This window comes from Ceratotherium simum, chromosome 6 (assembly GCF_057802395.1).
Source record: "Ceratotherium simum simum isolate JZ-2026a chromosome 6, ASM5780239v1, whole genome shotgun sequence".
Taxonomy (NCBI): Eukaryota; Metazoa; Chordata; class Mammalia; order Perissodactyla; family Rhinocerotidae; genus Ceratotherium; species Ceratotherium simum.
Genome location: NC_141905.1, coordinates 57,119,139 through 57,125,159, shown reverse-complemented (window position 1 = coordinate 57,125,159; position 6,021 = coordinate 57,119,139).

Below are 6,021 nucleotides of genomic sequence, written 5' to 3'. Positions count from 1 at the left end.
TTTCTTTCCTACTCTTTTTGTTTGGTTTACCTGTTCTTTCTTGAACTTTTCCAGTTGGATGTTAATTTTCTTCTGAGCACTGTTTTGGCTTTATCCCAGAGTTCCTGATGTGTAGAATTTTCATTATAGTGATTTTCTGATTAATCTGAAATTTTGGTTTGGATTTCTTATTTGATCCAAGGATTGTTTGGGATTTTGTTTTGGTCCTATTACGTATATTTTGTTCACTGCATTTTCATGAGAGTGTGTTTTCTATATTAATTCTACATTTTGGAATTGATTGCTGTTTTCTTTATGGATTAATACTATTCAAGTTTTGTGAAAGTTCACATTAGAGTTTAATATTATCAAAGAAAACTTAGATTTAGTTAATTATTAGTACACTATTTGTGCACAAGAGAAACCAGTAATGGATTAATTTTATCTAATGAAGGCAAAAATGGGAATTTTTTACAGTTGGAAACCATGGATTTTGTTTTCTTTGGGTGAGCTGCAGATTAGCTGGCAGTTGCAAAGAGGTCAGTCGAGGTATTTTGATCTTAGGCACCTAGATGGGTCAACAAAGAAAGAAATTCAGTTTTCTAATTTTCTAAGAAGACTGAGAGTTTTGCTGTTGGTGTGGGTGACAGGCTCTGTCTGTAAGTGTCCTTTGTTATCTTGTCCATCTTGCCAAGTCTGTATCATTTCCCTTCTCAGAACTTCTCAATATATGTCAATTAGATCTACCATAATATGTTATTAAGATTTTCTATATCTTTACTTATTTTTAAATTACTGATCTGTTATGGACCAAGAGAGATGAATTACAGTTTCCTACTACCTGTGTTTTTCTTTTATTTCTCTTTATACCTCTATAGTTTTTATTAAATATTGTTGTGAGATTATTTGATCCACAGATATTCATAACTGTTCATCTTTATTGTGAATTGTAACCTTTAGCATTGAAAAGTACTCTTTTTTTTTCTTTTCTGGTCTGTTTTAATACATTTTGGCCTGAATTCAGCCTTATCTGTTATTAAGATGTTGCTTTTTGTTTGAAGTTTTCTAGTGTCTCTTTACTCATCCTTCTATCTTCAACCCTTCTGAATCATTTTATTTTTGTTGTAGGTCTTTTATACAGCATAGATTTGAGTTTTGCTATGTGATTCAGTTTGAAATTTTTTCCCTTTATAGTTGAGTTTAGTTCCTTTACATTTATTGACTTGATATTCTTAATTCTGTCATATTATTTTGTTATACTTTCTATATTTATACCTTTTTAAAATATTTATTATATAGACTGCTTGCTTTGTTTTCTGAGCGTTTCATTTGATAATTAGGAAAGTTTGTATTTTTGTTCCCGTAATTACCTTTGTAGTACCCTCATTATATAATACCCTCAATTCCCTATTTATTTAGCTAGACTTTCAGTATCTGTAATTCCCTCCTATAAGTAATGATAGATTGATAAGCTGGACTTCACTAAAATTGAAAACTTGTGTTCTGCAAAAGACACGTCAAGAGTCTGAGAGGATAAGCCACAGACTGGGAGAAAATATTTGCAAAAGACACATCTAATAAAGGACTGTTATTGAAAATATACAAAGAACTCTTATAAATCAACAATAAGAAAACAAATAATCTGATTAAAAAATGGGCTAAAGACCATAACAGACACCTCACCAAAGAAGATATACAGATGGCAAATAAGCACATGAAAAGTTGCTCCACATCATTTGTCATCAGGGAAATGCAAATTAAAATGAGATACCACCACACACTTATTAGAATGGCCAAAATCCAGAACACTTAACACCAAATGCTGACAAGGATGTGGAGCATCCAGAACACTTAACACCAAATGCTGACAAGGATGTGGAGCAATAAGAACTCTCATTTGTTGCTGGTGGGAATGCAAAATGATACTGCCACTTTGGACGGTAGTTGGGCAGTTTCTTATAAAACTAAACATACTCTTACCCTATGATCTAGCAATCTCGGTTCCTTGGTATTTACCCAAAAGAACTGAAAACTTATGTCCACAGTACAACCTGCACACAATGTTTATAACAGCTTTATTCATAATTGTTGAAACTTGGAACCCACCAAGATGTCCTTCAGTAGGTGAGTTGATGAATGACCTGTGTCCCACCCAGACAATGGAATATTATTCAGCTCTAAAAAGAGCTATCAAGCCATGAAAAGTCATGAAGGGACCTTAAATACATATTACTAAGTGAAAGAAGCCAATCTGAAAAGGCTACATATTGTATACCCCAACTGTATGGCATTCTGGAAAAGGCAAAACTATGGAGATGATATAAAGATCAGTGGTTGCTAGGGGTTGGGTAGGGAGAAATGGCATGGGGAGGGATAAATAGGATTTTTAGCAATAAAAATACTTGGTATGATACCATAATGATGGATTCATGCCATTATAAATTTGTCTAAACGCATAGAATGTACAACACCAAGAGTGAACCATAATGTAGACTATGGTCTTTGGGCAATTATGATGTGTCAATGTAGGTTCATCAATTGTAACAAGTGTACCACTCTGGTGGGGGATTTTAGTGGGGGAGGCTCTGTATGTGCGGGGGCAGAGTACATGGGAAATCTCTGTACCTTCCTCTCAGTTTTGCTGTAAACCTAAAACTGCTCTAAAAAAAAAAATAAAGCTTAAAAAAACAGAGTGGCGGCTGGGTAGAGCTAGGGTAGCAGCAGGTATCCTTCCCACAGGAAGCCAGAGCCTGGTCGTGATGCTTTCAACTGACTGTACTTGTTTGTTTGTTTTAATCTAAGGGATTTTAAAATGGGTGTTGAGTGGTCCCTAAGCCAAGATAATAGTAAACTGAGTTCCAGACTATACCATTATAATAGCTTCAAGGTGTGCTAGCCATATGAAGCTAAATGTAAGCTGCTTGAGGCTAGGAGGTTGGTCTTTCACCATGTGCTTGAGCACAATTGTTGATGAATATATACTTGTCACATGGGGTTCAGAATCACCTCAATGTAAAGCGACCTGCCTTGGTTTGGAATGCTAGTTGCTCTTTTGCTTATATTCAGCCTTAAAGAACACTGTATACTACCTGACTCTCTTGAGGGCTGTTGCTAAACCCTGGCGCTGTGCCAGAGCATGTGACAACATATAGAATTAAGCTTAAAAATTTTTTTTTTTTTTTTTTAGCAAGGAAGATTTGCTCTGAGCTAACATCTGTGCCAGTCTTTCTCCATTTAGTATGTGGGTCACCGCCATAGCAGGCTGATGAGTGCTGTAGGCCCACGCCTGGGATCCGAACACATGAACCCAGGCCGCTGAAGTGGAGCATGCCGGACCCAACCACTACACCATGAGGCCGGCCCCTTAAAAATGCTTTTTAAGGATGTAAATTCCTAACCTACATGTACAAACCTGTTAAAATTTTACTCTTCAAAACAAATCCTGAGTTTTAAGTTGAATTAAGTAGCAAATGATCTTTATACTTAGGTGAACAGGCCATTGTCACTCACCATTGACCCTGTTCCCTCACACCCTTGACCATTTTGTGTCCCCACTTTTGAGAGCAGACTTCCGATTTTCTGAAGATTGCATGGTTGTTTAATAAATTAGAAGCTGCAGTTGCTAACGTACTAGCAACTGATTTTAAGCTCAAAAGGCCAAAAGCTGTCCAATATACTTTTGTGGGCTTTGATGCTTAAGTATGGAATACATAATGAATGGACAAACGTTTTCCACTACTACAGTTATATTCTACACCTGGATGGCTCTTAGTATAATTATGATTCCAAGTCTGATTTATATAATGACATGGTTCAATGCAGCTGCAAATATACATCAAATTTACATTTAAAACAAAACATCAAAACCATTTTACTGAAAACTAGTTTTATTTTAAAATTAAGTGCATAGCACTCATCTAATTCCATTGGTGTAGACTTGAGCACCATACTTGCTATTTGCAATTAATGTCATAACAGATACATTTTGGTTTGCAGTCTATACTTGAGTAGTGTTTATTTAGTGGACTTTGGTAAAGCCCTTTATACATATTAATTTCTTCACAGTACACATTTAATGATGGTCCGGTAATCTCAAAAAAAAAACAAAACAAAACCTACTTTAAAGGCTACTCAATAAATTAAACAAAACAAAACCCACACAACTCCTCCCACCCCCATCCCCCAAAGCTAGCAGTTGTGAGTTGTATTTATATTGAAAACTAATGTTTTAAAAATAGTTCTGGTTCTCCAACCACCCCATCCCACCCCACCCTGGGTATGCAGCAATAGTAACCAATTAATTATTTTATTTTACCCCCCCCAAAATTAATCCAGTGTTCTTTAGTTTTTAAATATAAACTGGGAAAGTGTTATAAGCTTTTTCTAAAAGGCATATTCTTCTATAACAAGAATGACATTTAAACCAATCAATAAAAGCAACTGACAAGACATTAAATTACCATAGGCACCGGTTGTTGTTTCAAGTTGGGATCTCTATCCCAGTATCTTACATTCATAGTATTCTTGAGGTAGTTAAAATACTGAAAATCGGACTCCAGGTTGCTGGGTTCTGAATGTGAATGTGAAAGATAAATTATCTTTTGAACCCACTCTCCCCCATATAATTCAAGTTTGCTCGAGGTAAGAACTACCAAAATCCAATTAGCAGCCTTCTTGAAAGAGGAAAAGTGATGATACTTTCGGAAAACAATTTTCATGCTTGAAAACTGCCATGAGTGAGTGTTCTCGCCTGAGTGGTTTTATCTACCAGACTAAATAAATCTACATCACGCCCTATGTACTCTAATTATAAAAGTTATCTTTCTTTTAAGGAAAGGACATTCTCTAAGAATTCTTGCTGGCAGAAGCACCCACCCACATTCATCCACTGGAGCCATCTGGATCGGTCCATTACCATGTTGAGCCCCTTCCCTTCCTAACAAAAGCCATTGGCTTGATTACTGAGACTCCTGCTGCATACCCACAACATCTTTATAATAATAAATTTGTCTTCAATGCATATTGTGGCAGTCACATACCTGCCATGCAATTTCCCTTCTATTCAAGTGCTATCTTTAAAAAAACACAAACAAAAAGACACACCTTACTAACTGTTAAATCAGAAAGCTTCCCTCCACCAAATCTCTCTTCTCCCACAGATAAGAGCACACTGTATACAGTTGCAGTTATTACAGTGATTTTCCCTCCAAACTCTTTATCTCCCAAATTGCCCTTGCTGTAACAACTTGGTATTGCTGTTTTCACTCATTACCAGTACAGTGAAATGTCCCAGGGCAGTTCTGGGGCCAATCGAATGAAAGTGGCTATTGAAATTTAGTAATCGGTACTTCTGCCTGCTTACACTGACTAGCTGGATTCCAAGGTTGCTTATAAAACCTTTCTTCCACATAACAAAGTGCTGCTCTAGCACAACCTGAGAACTACCCTGGCCACATTACACTTCAAAATAAACCTATGGGACTTTATTCTGGTACTAACATTTTACAGTTATGCCTTCCCTTGAAAAAATTTTTTAGACTAATATCAAATCTGAGTATAAATCATTGATTGCACTGAGAAATGCAAAACCTATATATGTATTATGAATGATAGGAACCACCGCTTCATTCATTCTAAACTACGATTATGTTCTGATTTGAAAACACATCCTAGCAGGAATATTTTAACCTATGTTATAAAGGTAGTTCATACTATAACATTCCCAAAGCATGTTGCATTACAGTTAAGTGTTTCCAAGTAGTACAAATTCCCTGAGTTAATTGTGTTTTAATTCTAAAGATTTGAGGTTGATCACTTAGGGGAAAAAAACAACAAAAATTTATGACCATGATTTTAAATAAGAGATCTACTCCACCCTTAATTTTAGTACATAAATCCAGATGCCTATACTATCTGTGATAGAAAGTTATATAGAATCATCTAAAAAAATTTTTTTTTACTGCAGATTGGTATAGCATAGCAATTCATGAGATTAAATTTAGTCAAAAATTCATTTGTAGATCAAAAATATAACTCAAAACT